Genomic DNA, 18,182 nt, shown 5'->3' on the forward strand with positions numbered 1-18,182 from the left:
TGATCAAAATCATCCCCAAGAAGAAGAAACGCAAAAAGGCAAAATGGTTGTCTGAGGAGGCCTTACAAGTAGCTGAAAAGAAGAGAAGCAAAAGCCTAAGGAGGAAAGGAAAGATACATCCATCTGAATGCAGAGTTCCAAAGAATAGCAAGGAGAGATAAGAAAGCTGTCCTCAGGGATCAATAAAAAGAAATATAGGAAAATAATAGAATGGGAAAGACTAGAGATCTCTTTAAGAAAATTAGAGATAGCAAGGGAATTTTTCATGCAACGAGGGGCACAATAAAAGACAGAAATGGTAGGGACCTAACAGAAGCAGAAGACATTAAGAAGAGGTGGCAAGAATACACAAAAGAACTATACAAAAAGGATCTTAATGACCCAGATAATCACGATGGTGTGATCACTCACCTAGAGCCAGACATCCTGGAATGGGAAGTCAAGTAGGCCTTAGGAAGCATCACTACAAACAAAGCTAGTAGAGGTGATGGAATTCTAGCTGAGCTACTTCAAATCCTAAAAGATGATGCTGTGAAAGTGCTGCACTTGACACGCCAATAAATTTGGAAAACTCAGCAGTGGCCACAGGACTGGAAAGAATGTTCAAAAACACGATTGTACTCATCTCACACACCAGCAAAGTAATGCTCAAGATTCTCAAAGCTAGGCTTCAACAGTACATGAACTGAGAACTTCCAGATGTTCAAGCTGGATTTAGAAAAGGCAGAGGAACCAGAGATCAAATTGTCAACATCTATTGGATCATCAAAAAAGCAAGAGAATTCCAGGAAAACCTCTACTTCTGCTTCACTGACTACACTAAAGCCTTTGACTGTGTGGGTCACAACAAACTGTGGAAAATTCTTAAAGAGATGGGAATACCAGACCACCTTACCTGCCTCCTGAGAAATCTGTATGCAGGTCACGAAGCAACAGCTAGAACCAGACATGGAACAACGGACTGGTTCCAAATTGGGAAAGGAGTACGTTAAGGCTGTATACTGTCACCATGCTTATTTAACTTATATGCAGAGTACATCATATGAAATGCCAGGATGGATGAAGGACAAAGTGGAATCAAGATTGCCAGGAGAAATATCAATAACCTCAGATATGCAGATGACACCACCCTATGGCAGAAAGCAAAGAGGAACTTAAGAGCCTCTTGATGAAGATGAAAGAGGAGAGTGAAAAAGCTGGCTTAAAGCTCAACATTCAAAAAACTAAGATCATGGTATATTATCCCATCACTTCATGGCAAATAGATAGGGAAATAGTGGAAACAGTGACCGACTTTATTTTCTGGGGCTCCAAAATTGCTGTAGATGGTGACTACAGCCATGAAATTAAAAGACACTTGCTCCTTAGAAGAAAAGCTATGACAGACCTAGAAAGCATATTAAAAGCAGAGATATTACTTTGCTGACAAAGGTCCATCTAGTTAAAGCTATGGCCTGTAGTCATGTATGGATGTGAAAGTTGAGAAAACTTTCACATAAAGAAAACTGAGCACTGAAGAATTGATGCTTTTGAACTGTGGTGTTGGAGAAAACTCTTGAGAGTCTTTTGGACAGCAAGGAGATCCAACCAGTCCATCCTCAAGGAAATCAGTCCTGAATATCCACTGAAAGACTGATGCTGAAGCTGAAGCTCCAATTCCTTGGCCACCTGATGCATAGAGCTGACTCATCGGAAAAGACCCTCATGTTGGGAAAGATTGAGGGCAGGAGGAGAAGAGGGAGACAGTGTGAGATGGTTGCACGGTATCATCAACTCAATGGACATGAGTCTGAGCAGACTCTGGGGGAGAGTAATGAAGGATAGTGGGCTGTGTGCTGCACTCCACTGGGCAGCAGGGAGTTGGACATGACTGAGAGACTGAACAACAGCAAACTAAATAAATTGTAAATAAAATTGACTGCATTTACGTAACTTCTTTTCAATAGAAAAGTGTTATCTTCTGGAGAAGGAAATGGCAACCCACTCCAGTGTTCTTGCCTGGGAAATCCCATGGACAGAGAAGCCTGGTGTGCTGCAGTCCATGGGGTTGCAAATAGTTGGATATGACTGAGAAACTGAACTGACTGAATCAAATTAAAATACATAAAAATATAAAGTTTTCTTAAAACCTCATGCCAATTTTTAGAGCCAAGATATCTGGATACACTTTAGCAAAGTAACGTAGTTTTAGAGACTTATATGAGGAAATTACCAATGTTTACTTTCAATGTGCCAATCTTTTATTAGGGTATTTCCTTTTTAGTGGAAGCTGAAAACTCAAAAAACTTGACAAAATCAAATTTTAATGACATCATTTATGTCAGGTACTGAGGATGCAGTAAGAATACAAGTTCTTGCTCTCAAGGAGTTCAGGCTTGTAGGGAAGATCACAAAAAAAGCATTGATTATGCAGTGTAAGAGCACCAAGAACTACATGCAATATGTAACATGATTAACTACCTTCTTTGCCAAGGCAGTCTTCCTAGAAGAGACAAAAGCCAAGAGTGAAATGAAAGTGTTAGTAGCTCAATCATGTTCTGACTCTGGGCTACAGCCCACATCAGGCTCCTCTGTCATGGTATATCCCAGGCAAGAATACTGGGATGGGGAGCCATTCCCTTCTCCAGAGGATCTTCCCACCCCAGGAATCGAGTCTGGTTCTCCTCCTTTGCAGGCAGACTCTTCACCATCTGAGCCAAAAGCCAGACTCTAAAGCATGACTAGGAACTTGAAGAGGACCCTGGGAGAGAGGGCGTTGCACGCACAGGCAACAGCCAGTGCCAGCATCAGTGCTGCTTTATTATGCTTGGAGGATGAATCTCAAGTTCCTTAGCCTCAAAGCAACCCTTCACAAGCTGGCTCTGGCCTATCTTTCTTTCCTTATCTCCTACCATCCTGGAGGCCTGGACATGGGTAAGTGTGGCAGGAATTAGAAAGTCAGAAATTGTGGTCTGCAGTTTACTGGCATACAAGATGTCTCCTGTGGGGTGGCTCCTGGAGTTGAGGATGTCAGGTGCTCTGAAACAGGAGAAGAAGCTGAGCTTATCAACAGAAGGCAGCAGCAGTCTGGGTTAGAGAGAAAAACTGTGACCCAGGGAGACCACACTCAAAAAACATTACAGATCAAAGCCCACGTGAATGTAACTGCAATTACTGAATAAGTACTGTCCTAAATGCTGCCCTCAGAGACGGTTTTTACCTGTGTAAGTCGTGTTACACCCTTATGTAAAATCATTGCTTCTCATTACATTTAAAGTGAAATTAAAACTCCTTCATCTGGCCCACACTCTGCGTGCCCTGCTCCATCTCTAGCCTCGCTCTGTGACACACACTTCCTCTCACAGAGCCTGTAAGGTCCCCTCTGTCTATGAAACTCTCTCTTTCCTGTGCCCCACTGCCTATATCCTACCCATCTTGCTCCCCTCACTTTAAATGCACCTCCTCAGGCCTGGCCTCCTGGCCACCTCTCCACCTAAGTTACATCTCCAAATAAACCTTTGTTACCACACTCTGTATTTTCTCCCACACTAGGTTTTGTAATTATCTGTGTATATTCAACTTTCTTGCCTCATGAAACTACAAGCTTCATGAGGGAAGGATTTGTTTTGTTGAGTACTTAGAAGAAAATGCCCAGCACATGGTAAGTAGCAAAGATTCATGAAAAGGATGAGTACATTTAATCTCCGTAGCCTTACAAAAACAACTCCCCTTTCTCAGATGTGGAAATCAAGACTCAGAAATGTAGTGTGATCTATTCAACATCTCAAAATATGGGTTCAAAGCCAAATCCCATGATCCTAAATGCTATATGCATTGTCTCCCAAATGAAGAAGGGCTTCTCATGAAAGTAAGAGAAGTCTGGAAGTGGCCTAGGTGGCTGAAGGGCATGACAACCTGCCCCCAGGCTCTGGTTTATGAGGTTAAGGTTATGCACAAAGAGCAGGCTCTGTTTGAGGGGGCTGAAACATGAATAAGGTCTGAGATAAAGATGCAATGGAATACACTCTAAACAGGTTGAGGGAAGGCATTTGCAAAGGCATAGGGCTTTCAGAGGACCCCGTGGAACTGGGAATTTAGAGACTGGACAGTGGTAAGAAAATGGGCAAGGAAAGAGGGTGAGGCTCCCAAGCATCCACAGGGATCAAAGAACAGACGCCGTGAATACTTAGGGAAGCACGTGGGCACTCTGGGAATAAGCAGCGTGGACGTGGTTAGAGGGGCTCAATGACCAGGAGTATCAGGAAGTACTCAGCCACTGTGAGGCTACAGCATTGACTACCATCCTTCTCCCTGGACAGACTTCTCCACAAGATGGCCTGTCTGCCCCTCATCAAGTTCTGGTGTAACCCTTGGTTCCTCTGAAAACGCCTGCTTCACTGCTATTAGCTGAGCTGTATCAAGAAAATAAATCCCAGTCAGTAGCAGGAGTAGAAATGTAGAAATACAATGTGGAAATAAAAGGTGGCCAGGGATGGGTTTTTCAGGAGCAGTTGAAAGTTCCTGGGGTATGTTTAACACCATATCTTATACTCTTGGAAACCTGGGTTATCATCTTAGACCACTCAAGAATGTGTCAAGCCTAAAAGGAACAGATAGGAACATTTTTAAAAACTCACTAAAGCTCCTGACTTCAGACATATAGTGTAGTTTAGAAGATTTATATATTTAGGTTATATTCAGAGATGGATTAAAAGTAATAATTGTACATTTATTGTATCAGTCACTAAAAAACAAAATAATATTAAGAGTGGCTAAGAAAAATTCTACCTTAAAACTGGAATTCAAATCATCCAAAACAGATATCCCAGGAGGTGTGGAGAGACAGGCAGATGGCTCCTGAAAGGCGGCGGCAGCACCCAACTCCCAGCCACCTTTTGCCTAGAGACAGTTGCTAGGCAGTACTAGATTTGCTCATAAATGCACTTTTTACCCAAGGATCAGTATTATGATAACACACATACCCCCTCGCAATCAATTTCTCTGCTCCTGTTTCATTAAAGGCAAGAGACTGATAAACATTATTGGTGATGGTTAATAGTCTCAGGGATACTGAATTGTGCTGGGCTGTTTCCTGGACAAAAACATTATTTTTGCCTCCTAGGAGGATGTAGAAAAGCCTGAAAGCTACCTGCTTCATTTATTTTTAAATTTCTTTGAGTCTGAGTACAAATGCTGTCCAGGGAGCAGAATGACGGCATAATGGATCTGAGACTCATTTTTCTTTCAAGTTCTTTTGTTGATTCATAAACAAACTAATAATTGATTAATTATTAATACAAATTAATAATTAATATAAATGCAGCTCATTTAGATTAGTGGGAAAGACAGACAAGAATTTGAAATATGTAAAGAAAACAAAGATGCTATCATTCTAGAATTTTAAGGTCTTACCTTTGTATTGATGCTAGTGAAGTGCTCAGTAATACAATAAAAGGAGAAAGCATTATTGGCTTTGTTTCTGTCATGTTGGTTTATTGCTCTTCATCAGTTCTTGTCTCATTGCAACAATAATTTGGAGTGACAGACTAAAACGTGCAGACCAACAGACAAGTTAAAGCTCAGTTCAGCTCAAGCAGACAAATCTTTTATTAATCAGACACTCCCAAAGGAGTCTTCCTATCAATCATCCTTCGATAGGTCATCCTTCCTATCGATCCCTCTTTGCTTCCCTCTTTTATACTTCCAGTCTCCTCCTTTTGGTTCTGCTTGGTGCAAAGTAGGGTTTGTACGCACAATCAATCAGTGAAAGGGAATGGAAATGGGCATATGTTTAAGGCCGATTGACAACTGTAAGTTATGTAACAGCAGGCTATGTTGTTTGTCTTCCCATAATTCAGTCTGTTATAATTCCTGCCTGCCAATGCAGGAGATATAAGACACACTAGTTCGATCCCTGGGTCTGGAAGACTCCCTGGAGAAAGGAACTGCAATCCACTCTGGTAGTCTTGCCTGGAGAATCCTATGGACAGAGGAGCCTAGAGGGCTCTGGTTCATAGGGTTGCACAGAGTTGGACACGACTGATCCCCTAAAGGAAGGGAAGATAACCTGGAAGAAGGGAATGGCTACCCACTCCAGTATTCTTGCCTGGAAATCATCTATTTAAAACCATAAAGTAAAAATAAAGGAGCATGCCAATTCTTTTCATGTCATTTGTATATGTCTATTATTTAAATAAAAAACTACCTACTCCACCCCCTTTTTCTTACCACTTTTACTCTCCCCAAATCTATGACTTTGTGGGTCAAAATCTGTTTATTTTGTCTTTCTCTACCTAAAGTCCTAATTCTGTAACTTATTTGAATATGCATGTAAACAATTTCATATCCAGGAGCTTTTCCTATGGATCTAAAGTAACATCAACCATCAAGTGAAGATTTTTGTTGTTGTTACAGAAGGAAATAAAATAGAACAATAATCCTTATATATATTTTAGATATATTTAGAATGCCACATAAAATAGCTCCTTGTAGATTTCTCTTATATGTGAACTAGGGCACTATTCATAGATAAGCATTTTTTTAAAGGATACTATTAAGGTGCTTTCAGATCACTTTAGTTGATACATGTTTAACACAACATGCTTTTTTGTTAATAAAAATTTATATAATGCTACTTTCCAGTTTATAATGTATCTTCATTTTTAATACATATGGAATAATTAATAAACCTCAATAATTAAAGACATTGTTTTCAAAACAGTTTTGAGGGTAAAAATATCTCATGTCACGTATTTTACATAGCTTTATATAAGAAAGAAAGCCTTCCTCAGTGATCAGTGCAAAAATAGAGGAAAACAATAGAATGGGAAAGACTAGAGATCTCTTCAAGAAGATTAGAGATGCCAAGGGAACATTTCATGCAAAGATGGGCTCAATAAAGGACAGAAATTGTAGGGACCTAACAGAAGCAGAAGATATTAAGAAGAGGTGGAAAGAATACACAAAAGAACTGTACAAAAAGATTTTCACACACACAAAAAAAGATTTTCACGACCCAGATAATCATGTTGGTGTGATCACTCACCTAGAGCCAGACATCCTGGAATGTGAAGTCAAGTGGGCCTTAGGAAGTATCACTATGAACAAAGTTAGTGGAGGTGATGGAATTCCAGTTGAACTATTTCAAATCCTAAAAGATGATGCTGTGAAAGTGCTGCACTCAATATGCCAATAAATTTGGAAAACTCAGCAGCGGCCACAGGACTGGAAAAGATCAGTTTTCATTCCAATCCCAAAGCAAGGCAATGTCAAACTACAGCACAGTTGCACTCATCTCACACACTAGTAAAGTAATGCTCTAAATTCTCCAAGCCAGGCTTCAACAGTATGTGAACCATGAACTTCCAGATGTTCAAGCTGGATTTAGAAAAGGCAGAGGAACTGGAGATCAAATTGCCAACATTTACTGAATCATTAAAAAAGAAAGAGAGTTCTAGAAAAGCATGTATCTGCTTTATTGACTACGCCAAAGCCTTTGACTGTGTGGATCACTATAAACAGTGGAAAATTCTGAAAGAGATGGGAATCCCAGACCACCTGACCTGCCTCTTGAGAAATCTGTGTGCAGGTCAGGAAGCAACAGTTAGAACTGGACATGGAACAACAGACTGGTTCCAAATAGGAAAAGGAGTACATCAAGGCTGTATATTGTCACCCTGCTTATTTAACTTACATGCAGAGTACATCTTGAGAAACGCTGGGCTGGATGAAGCACAAGCTGGAATCAAGATTTCTGGGGAAAATATCAAGCAACCTCAGATATGCAGATGACACCACCCTTATGGCAGAAAGTGAAGAAGAACTAAAGAGTCTCTTGAAGAAAGTGAAAGAGGAGAGTGAAAAAGTTGGCTTAAAGCTCAACATTCAGAAAACTAATGTCATGGCATCTGATCCCATCACTTCATGGCAATAGATGGGGAAACAGTGGAAACAGTGGCTGATTTTATTTTCTTGGGCTCCAAAATCACTGTGGATGGTGATTGCAGCCATGAAATTAAAAGACGCTTACTCCTTGGAAGAAAAGTTTTGACCATCTTAGGCAGCATATTAAAAAGCAGAGACATTACTTTGCCAACAAAGGTCCATCTCGTCAAGGCTATGGTTTTTCCAGTGGTCATGTATGGATGTGAGAGTTGGACTACAAAGAAAGCTGAACGCCAAAGAATTGATGCTTTTGAACTATGGTGTTGGAGAAGACACTTGAGAGTCCCTTGGACAGCAAGGAGATCCAACCAGTGCATCCTAAAGGAGATCAGTCCTGGGTGTTCATTGGAAGGACTGCTGTTGAAGCTGAAACTCCAATACTTTGGCCTCCTGATGTGAAGAACTGACTCATTTGAAAAGACCCTGATGCTGGGGAAGATTGAAGGTGGGAGGAGAAGGGGATGACAGAGGATGAGATGGTTGGATGGCATCACTGACTCAATGGACATGGGTTTGGGTGAACTCCGGGAGTTGGTGATGGACAGGGAGGCCTGGCGTGCTGTGATTCATGGGGTCACAAAGAGTCAGACATGACTGAGCGACTGAACTGATAAAAGTAATCACTGAAAATCAGTAGCTTTGAGACCTTTCATGTGGTTTTATTAATTTGTCCCAATCATCTAGGCTCTCTGTCCATGGGATTCTCCATACAAGGATACTGGAGTGGGTTGCCATGCCCTCCTCTGTCACCTTCTTCTTCAATCTTTCCCAGAATTAGGGTCTATTCCAATGAGTCAGCTCTTCACATCAAGGGTCCAAAGCATTGGAGCTTTAGCTTCAGCATCAGTCCTTCCAATGAGTATTCAGGATTGATGTCCTTTCAGATTGATTTGATCTCCTTGCTGTCCAAGGGATTCTCAAGAGCCTTCTCCAGCACCACAGTTTGAAAGCATCAGTTCTTAACTGCTCTGCCTTCTTTATGGTCCAGCTCTCACAACCGTACATGATTACTGGAAAGATCATAGCCTTGATTATACAGACTTTTGTCAACAAAATGATGTCTTTGCTTTTTAACACACATTCCCATCACCTGCACACAACACTTTCAAAGCAAACTTCTCCTGAAAGCGGTTATGCTTCTCATTTTTGCCCAAAGTACCATCACATTGCTGGTCCTTCAGACTTCAAGTCTTGGAGTCATAATTGCCTCCTCCCCTACACATTCTTTGTGTCTAATGATCAAATCTAGCTTCTTATTCCTTTTGTTCTCTTCTACTGAGCCATCTTATTGATGTTTTCCTATCACTTTATTCTACTTTTCAGCACAAATATGTATATATATTCTATTCCTTACAGTTAAAGGTAACATTCTTTTAAGTCTGGAATTAAGGGGATCCAATAGGCTGTATATTGTCACCCTACTTATTTAACTTATATGCAGAATACCTCATGAGAAACGCTGGGCTGGAGGAAGTACAAGCTGGAATCAAGATTGCTGGGGAAAATATCAATAACCTCAGATATGCAGTTGGCACCACTCTTATGGCAAAAAGTGAAGAAGGACTAAAGAGCCTCTTGATGAAAGTGAAAGAGGAGATGGAAAAAGTTGGCATAAAGCTCAACGTTCTGAAAACTAAGATCATGGTATCCGGTCCCATCACTTCATGGCAAATAGATGGGGAAACAGTGTAAACAGTGGCTGACTTTATTTTTCTGGGCTCCAAAATCACTGCAGATGGTGATTGCAGCCATGAAATTAAAAGATGCTTACTCCTTGGAAGGAAAGTTTTGACCAACCTAGACAGTATATTAAAAGGCAGAGATATCACTTGCCAACAAAGGTCCATCTAGTCAAGGCTATGGTTTTTCCAGTGGTCATGTATGGATGTGAGAGTTGAACCATAAAGAAAGCTGAGCGATGAAGAATTGATGCTTTTGAACTGTGGTGTTGGAGAAGACTCTTGAGAGTCCCTTGGACTGCAAGGAGATCCAACCAGTCCATCCTAAAGGAGATCAGTCCTGGGTGTTCATTGGAAGGACTGATGCTGAAGCTGAAACTCCAACACTTTGAACACCTCATGAGAAGAGTTGACTCATTTGAAAAGACCCTGATGCTGGGAAAGATTGGGGGCAGGAGGAGAAGGGGACGACAGAGGATGAGATGGTTGGATGGCATCACTGACTCAATGGACATGGGTTTGGGTGAACTCCAGGAGTTGGTGATGGACAGGCAGGCCTGGCATGCTGTGGTTCATGGGGTTGCAAAGAGTTGGACATGACTGAGTGGCTCAATTGAACTGAACTGAACTGGATCTTAGCCTTTCAACTGTCCAACAAGCCTCTGCTCTAGTCACCCTATGCCCTCCTCAAAGTTCCTGGCACCTAGCAGACATGATCCCTGATTTTCTCTGTCCCTCTCCAAACCTTCATTACTGTCTCTAAGTCTGTTTTACCTGGAAAACGCTTAAGGTTTTTGTCTCTAATCATTTCCTAATTTAGTTATCCCATAAAACTATTTTGAATTCCCATTCCTCCATAAAGCTTCCTCAATTCTTCACACTCACACCAACAGAACACCCTCAATTAGTAACTTAAGTTTTTTTTATTGAAGTATAATTGATTTACAATGTTGTGTTAATTTCTGCTGTACAAATGATTCAGTTATATTAATACATGTATGTTTTTTCCTTCCATTATGGAAGATATAATACATATATGCTCTATATGTATTACATATATAGGATATTATATACATATAATACATATATCCTCTTCCATTATGGTTTATCACAGATATTAAATATAGTTTGCTGTGCTATACAGTAGAATCTTTATCCGTGCTATATACACCAGTTTGCATCTGCTAGTCTCAAACTCCCAATCCATCACTCCCTCTTCCCCCTGTCTCTTGGCAACCACATGTCTGTTCTCTATGTCTGTGAGTCTGTTTTGTAGGTAAGTTCATTTGTGTCATATTTTAGATTCCACATATACTCACTAGTAACTCTCAAGTCAGTTGGCACCTCCATATGTTCTAGAATGTTATCAGTCAAGAATCTTAACTCATAATGAGAGCTGATGCTTACATAGTGCTTATTCTGTATCAAGCGCCAATCTACTTTATCTATAATAAACTCAATTATTCACATCAACTTTATGAAGTAGAAAGTATTAAAATTCCTATTTTCAAGTGAGGAAATTGGGGCACAAAGAGGCTGTGTAATCTGCCCACTTAGTAAGTGGCAGAATTGAGAATCAAATCCAGACACAATGGTTCCAAGTCCATATGCCCTAAACCACTAACCCTTACTATAGGTTCCTTTCAGTTCAAAAATTCCTATACAACATCTAGATCACTCTCATCATCTTGTCAAAGAGAAACAAAGGAGGAGAGATATTCAGTTACAAAAAGTTACATAAAGCAGTGTTTTTAAAAATTGAATATGCTGTGAATCACCTACGGGTCTTTTAAAATGCAGATTCTAATTTAGTTGATATAAGATGAAGACTGAGATTCTACATTTTTAACAAGTCCCCCCATGATGCTGACTTCACTGGTCCATGTATTTCACACCAAGTGACAAGAATGAAGAGAAATGTAAGCTGAGACTGGAACTCAGTTTTGACTTATTCCCTTCACTCTTATCCCAAACATTATGCTAATAGTTAAGGAGGAAGAAAAATGTGACTAAGAGAATTTACTGGGAAAAAATTTACTTCATTTTCAATCATCTTCTTGCTGATCATGAAAGGCAAGTACAGTTTATGATGCTTTCTTCCACATACATTTTAATTTTGTAGTAGTATAAAAAATACGTTTAGGGACTTTGCTTGTGGTCTAGTGGTTAAGAATCCACCTTGCAATGCAAGGGACATGGGTTCAATCCCTGGTCAGGGAACTAATATCCCACATGCCACAGTGCAACTAAGCCTGTGCACCATAATGAAAGATCATGCCACCGCTAAGATCCAACATAATCAAATAAATAAATAATTGTTTTTACAAAGTATGTTTACACAGTGCAAAGCTTACTGGCTCTCTCAGATCTGCCTGAGCACTGACCTTGTCCAAGATTTATCATCTATAAATTTACTATTCATTTCTCTGTATCCCATTGATTTGTTGCTCTGGGTAATGCCTTGGGGATATGGGATTGAAGGAGGAAAGAGTATGTGGTAGAAAGACAGCTTTCCAAGATACTAGAAAGCTGGAATCTGGACACCACTTGTGAATATTTGGACATTCAGTCTAGTTTTTCCTCTGAATGAATTCATCACTGAGTTAGACTAGAAAACCAGAGTCCCAGATGCCATTTTTTTTTTTTAAACAATGGGGTATATATTTCCTAAAAAAAGTGAAAGTCACTCAGTCATGTCTGACTTTTTGTGACCCCATGGACTGTAGAGTCCATGAATTCTCCAAGCCAGAATACTGGAGGGGGTAGCCCTTCCCTTCTCCAGGGGATCTTCCCAACCCACGGATCGAACCCAGGTCTCCTGCATTGTGGGCAGATTCTTTACCAGCTGAGCCACAAGGGAAGCCCAAGAATACTGGAATGGACAGCCTATCCCTTCTCCAATGGATCTTCCTAACCCAGGAATTGAACTGGGGTCTCCTGCATTGCAGGCGAACTCTTTACCAACTGAGCTATCAGGGAAGCCCATATATTTCCTAAGGGCTTTCTAAACAGTGATATATGTCCTTGGTATACAAAGCACAAGACAAAATGAAGTTTTCCAGATCTGGAAAGACTTGCCTCGCGCAGTTAGTGTTAGCAGTTGTAAATCCCTCTTTTCAGGGGCTCTGGTGGCCAAGGGACGCTGCACTGAGGTATGCCAGGAAATGTGGCCAGCTGGCTTCCATTAAGTCTGTGTGACCTCAGCCAAACACACAAATATGTCAGAACCTGAGGAGAGTGTGTGTTCTCCGTCTAGCCGTCTGTTACTGTTTAGGGGCTTCCCTGGTCACTCTGATTTATTTAACTAATATGCAGAGCACATTATGAGAAACGCTAGGCTGGATGAGTTACAAGCTGGAACCAAGATAGGCAGGAGAAACATCAGTAACCTTTGGTGTGCGGATGATACCACTCTAATGGCAGAAAGTGAAGAGGAACTAACAAGCCTCTTGATGAGGGTGACGGAGGAGAGTGAAAGAGCCACCTTTAAACTAAATATTAAAAACTAAGATCATGGCATCCGGTCCCATCTGCGGGGAGCCAGCCTGACCGCTCAGGCTCCTTCTTGGCCCTGAGAGAGATCAAGAGGTCCCTCTCTGTCCCGCCACCCCTGATTTATTAAAGTACAGGTTGACCTTTCTCACCTCCCTCAAGGAAATTGCTGTAGCGACCTTTTACCCATTTTCCTGACGAGATTGTCAGGCTCCTGTGTATGGTTTATGTCTAAGTAATCCTTAGATAATCTTTAATTGATTGTGATCATGATAATCTTTTAACTGATTGTAATCATACTAAGACGCCACTCCCTTGCTCATATATAAGCATGTCACTCCTCAATAAAGTTGGCGGTTGTCGGTTGTCGGTTGTCGGTTACAGTCGAGAGCTGACTCCGTCCCTCTCAACCCCATTCTTTCCTAGTCTTTCTTTCCTAGTCCTTTCTTTTATTTCTCAGGTATTTCGGCGATTGCGCCCGTGACCGGTTCGTTTGCCGGCAGGCTCCGGCACCCATCAATGGTAAATAGAAGGGGAAAAGGTAGAAAGAGAGACAGATTTCTTCTTCTCAGGAGTCTAAAATCACTGCAGATGGTGACTGCAGCCATGAAATCAGAAGATGATTGCTTCTTGGCAGGAAAGCTATGACAAACCTAGACAGTGTGTTAAAAAGGAAAGACATTATTTTGCAACAAAAGTCCATATAAGCAAGGTTATGGTCTTTCCAGTAGTCATGTACAGCTGGGAGAACTGGACAATCAATAAAGAAGGCAGAGCACTGAAAAATTGATGCTTTTGAACTGGTGTTGGAGAAGACCCTTGAGAATTCCCTGGATAGCAAGGAGATCAAACGTGAATACTCACTTGAAGGACTGATGCTGAAGCGATACTTTAGTCACTTGATGTGAACAGCCGACTCATTGGAAAAGATCCTGATGCTGGGCAAGATTGAAGGCGGAAGGAGAAGAGGGTGACAGAGGATGAGATGGCTGGATGGCATCACTGATGTAACGGACATGAACTTGGGCAAACTCTGGGAGATGGCAAAGGACAGGGAGGCCTGGCATGCTGCAGTCCTTGGGGTCGTGAAGAGTTGGGCATGACTCGGCAACTGAACAACTGTTGGCTCAGATGGTGAAGAATCTGCCTGTAATGCAGGTTTGAGCCCTGACTTAGGAAGATCCCCTGGAGGAAGGGAATAGCTACCCACTCCAGTATTCTTGCCTGGAAATCATCTATTTAAACCCATAGAGTAAAAAAAAAAGGAGCATGCCAATTCTTTTCATGTCATTTACATGTCTATTCTTTAAATAAAAACTACCTACTCCACCCCTTTTTCTTACCACTTTTACCCTCCCCACATTTATGATTTTGTGGGTCAAAATTTGTTTGCTTTGTCTTTCTTTATTTAAACTCCTAATTCTGTAACTTATTCTAATACGCATGTAAACAATTCCATATCCAGGAGCTTTCCCTATGGATCTAAAGTAACATTAACTACCAAGTGAAGATTTTGTTGTTGTCAGAGAAGGAAATAAAATAGTACAATACTACTTATATTTATTTTAGATATATTTAGAATGCCACATGAAATAGTTTTTTGAGAGCTGAAAAATAAACCTTGTAGATTTCGCTTATATATGAGAACTACGGCATTATTCAAGGATAAGCATTTTTTTTTTAAAGGATACCGTTAAGGTGCTTTCAGATCACTGCAGTTTATACATATTTAACACAACATGATTTTTTGCTAGTAAAAACTTATATAATGACACTTTCCAGTATACAATGTATCCTCATTTTTAATACATTACTTCTAGAACAATTAATAGACATGAATTATTAAAGACATTGCTTTAAAAAAGATTTTGAGGTTAAAACTCTCTCATGTCATACATTTTACATAGCTTTCTGTAAGTATTCATTGAAAATCAATAACTTTGAGACCTGTCATGCTGTTTTATTAACTTGCCTCCTCCTTCCACAGTATAATTAAGTGTGTTGGGGAGGGGAGACTTATTTTGTTGCCCTCAACCTTTCATTAATTAGTTAACAGAAAGGTGTTTTGCCCATGAACTTTCTAAAATTGAGATACAGTTGATCTGCAATACTATATTAGTGTCAGGTGTACAATGTAACAGATTCAAAATTTTTATAGATTATACTCCATTTATAGCTATTATAAAATATTGGCTATATTCTCTGTGCTGTGCAATATATCCTTGTATCTTATTTAGTTTGTGCCTCTTAATCTCCTACCCCTATCTTGTTCTCCTCCCCTACTCTCTCCCCACTGGGAACCACTAGTTTGTCATCTATATCTTTGAGCCTGTTTCTTTTTGTTATGTTCTCTAGTCTATTTTTTAGATTCTACATTAAGTGATGGCATACAGTATTTATCTTTCTCTGACTTATTTCACTAAGCATAACATCCTCCAGTTCCACTCATGTTGTTGCAAGTCCTATGAACTTTCATTAATAGCAGATTGCCTTTAGAGTGCCATGTCAGGTGCTGTGATCTTTGTGTAACAGACTTCTCAACATATATCCCCAAAAAGGAGTAGGAAAAGAGAAAGCTCTCTCAGATAACTCACTACTCCAGCACTGATTCCTGAATCAAGTACAGAGGCTGATTTCTTGGTTCACCACCCCCTGCCCCCCCTTTAAGTCAAGTCCTTGTCTTTTGTAGACAAAAGCTGTGTTAAAGAGCACAAGAGAATCTAACACCATTTCATTAAGGTGGCATTTGAGACAAAAAAAAAATACTTTGAATTATGTAGAGGACATCATTTCACTGACAGATGGGCTTCGTGTACTCAACGTACTTCAGTAAGTTTTGTAATTGTGAGCTATCTGCTTTTGGCAATGCTACAGAGTCATATATTCCAAATTTAGGAGAATATAAATTTGAAAGAATTAAGGCCTGCTACCCACCCAGTGTTCAAGTACAACCAGCACCCTGCTACCTGCCTCCTGGGATAGTTCTAGAAAAGCCTCACACCAGGTCTTGCCCGTGGCAGGATTAGAGTTTGTGGGACTAAGAGAAGTAGATCCTATTTTTGCCTTCAGTAAAGAAAGCTTATTTGCATATTATAATGAGAAAGACAAGACACATTATACAGTCCTTCAAAATAAAAAAGCTAGTAATGAAAATGTAAAAAAAAAAAGACATTTTCTAAAAATACACTTGAATTAAATGTGGAAGACTTGAGGTGAAGAAAGAAGTTAAGAGCTAATCATATTATCTCTTGATAACCTTTACAAAAGCACAAGACGGATTTATCACATGAGGAATAAGCAGACTTCACACCCAAATACCAAGTTTTTCAGAAAAAGATTTTGGAGGAGCACAAAGAAAAAAGAACCACAGCTACAGTTTTGCAGGTAAAATAAAGCTATATAAAAGAAACGTTAAAGGACTTCCCTGGTGTTCTAGTGATTAAGACTCCAAGCTTCCACTACAGGTGAGCTGGGTTGCATCCCTGGTCAGGGAACTAAGATCCTGAAAGCCACGTGACACAGTCAAAACAACAGCAGCAAAACCCCCACGGCTGCAAAAAGTGGAACATTATAATGAGAATGACATCTAGTGTCATGTTACATGAAAAATTCATTTGGATTACAGAATAGTGTAATCTCTTCAATCACAAAGATAAAAGCAACTAAAAGTCTGCTATAAAGTAGACCTGATTAAACAAGCAAATAAGAGAAATTAGCCCACTGGTCCCATCAAGATCTTACTGCCTCTTTTCTAAAATTATTTTTTCCAGCTTAAAATTTTTTTTTAATTTAAACTTCTCTTTAGATCTATTCTCTCTCTCTCTCTCTCTCTCTCTTTTTAAACTGGAGTATATTTGATTTACAATGCTGTGTTACAGCATCTTGAAAGAGACAAACTGAGAGATGTAATCAGAAGCTTCAGACCCTGTAGAAAACGCTACATCAAGTGAACAGCTTCAGGAATCTGATTAAAGTTATCCTTCCTCCATTTCTAGCCCACTTACAACATAATTTGAAGGTCAGTCTACACAAGAATGGCACACAGGACATTGTCTGTGTGATGTTCCCACTCTGAATTCAGAGGCTGCATTCATCAATGGTCCAGCCACTTTTTTCAATAACAAACTCACCACTAGGTTGCAGTCTTAGCTCAACCCCTCCTTTGAGAACAAATTACTATGCATAAAATAAATAAACTACAAGGATATATTGTACAACACAGGGAATACAATCAATATTTTATAATAACTAGAAATGGAATACAAGCTTTAAACGTTGTGAATCACTATGTTTCACACCTGAAACATATAATGCTGTATGTCAATTATAGCTCAAAAAAAAAAAAAAAATCCATTCATAAGCAGTTAACCATTTAGTGGTTTAACACATATTACTTTCCTCTTGTGACAAAAGCTGACAGAAGCCACCTTCATTTTAACAATCAGTTCACTGGCCCATCCAAATGCCGTGCAGACACACCGTTTTTCAAGAGAATCAAAACTCACATATTGCCTATCAAAATGCTCCCACTTATCAGCAGGCAGCCTCCTTAAGAACTTCCTTCCATTTCAAGCACATAATCATGTAGCCCCCCCATATAATTCCTTGGGTATTTTAAGCCTCTAGTTTCAATGTAGAGAGAATGGTTAAGTAACAGGTACATAATTTTCCTCCTCTTTGTTTCATTGCTTATACGGGGTCCTGAGATCTCCACGTAAGGCCATGGAGGTTGACTCCTTTGAAAAGTCCACCTCTCTGTAATTTCTGTCAGCACTTGCGCTAGTAGTTTCCCCAAAAAACTTCAGATAATAGTCATTCTTTAATCCCTAAAGGTGTATTTTTAAAGGAACTTGACACTTCTTATTTTAAAAGAGAAAATCCAGAAATAAAACAGGGAAACAAAACAATAATTTCTTATTGGTAATGCATTTGAATTCTTTTGAATATTTTCTAATGGAAGTGCCTGTAAATATATTCCACAAATGACTCGGTTCTGTGGGTGTTTTACGGTGGTGGAGATAGCTATCACAAACTTTTCTGGAGAAGATACTGAGGAAAGCCTTTATGTGAACCTGTTTCTGCTTTCCT

At 39.9% G+C, this 18,182-nt stretch overlaps 1 protein-coding gene across 3 annotated transcripts in view; it reads right to left on the reverse strand.

The window, feature by feature from the left end:
• Positions 1-10,952, reverse strand: part of C13H2orf88 (chromosome 13 C2orf88 homolog) — a 68,869-nt gene extending 57,917 nt beyond the window's left edge. For 2 of the 3 annotated variants that reach the window (XR_011490918.1, XM_020900529.2), the window contains exon 1: positions 4,768-4,882. The gene's annotated coding sequence lies outside the window, so the exon portion shown is untranslated. Of the gene's footprint in view, positions 1-4,767; positions 4,883-10,921 lie in introns of those variants that run through there. The other variant, XM_070475871.1, reaches the window with a different exon arrangement.
• Between the last annotated feature and the right edge of the window lie 7,230 nt (positions 10,953-18,182).

Source organism: Odocoileus virginianus, chromosome 13 (assembly GCF_023699985.2).
Source record: "Odocoileus virginianus isolate 20LAN1187 ecotype Illinois chromosome 13, Ovbor_1.2, whole genome shotgun sequence".
Taxonomy (NCBI): domain Eukaryota; kingdom Metazoa; phylum Chordata; class Mammalia; order Artiodactyla; family Cervidae; genus Odocoileus; species Odocoileus virginianus.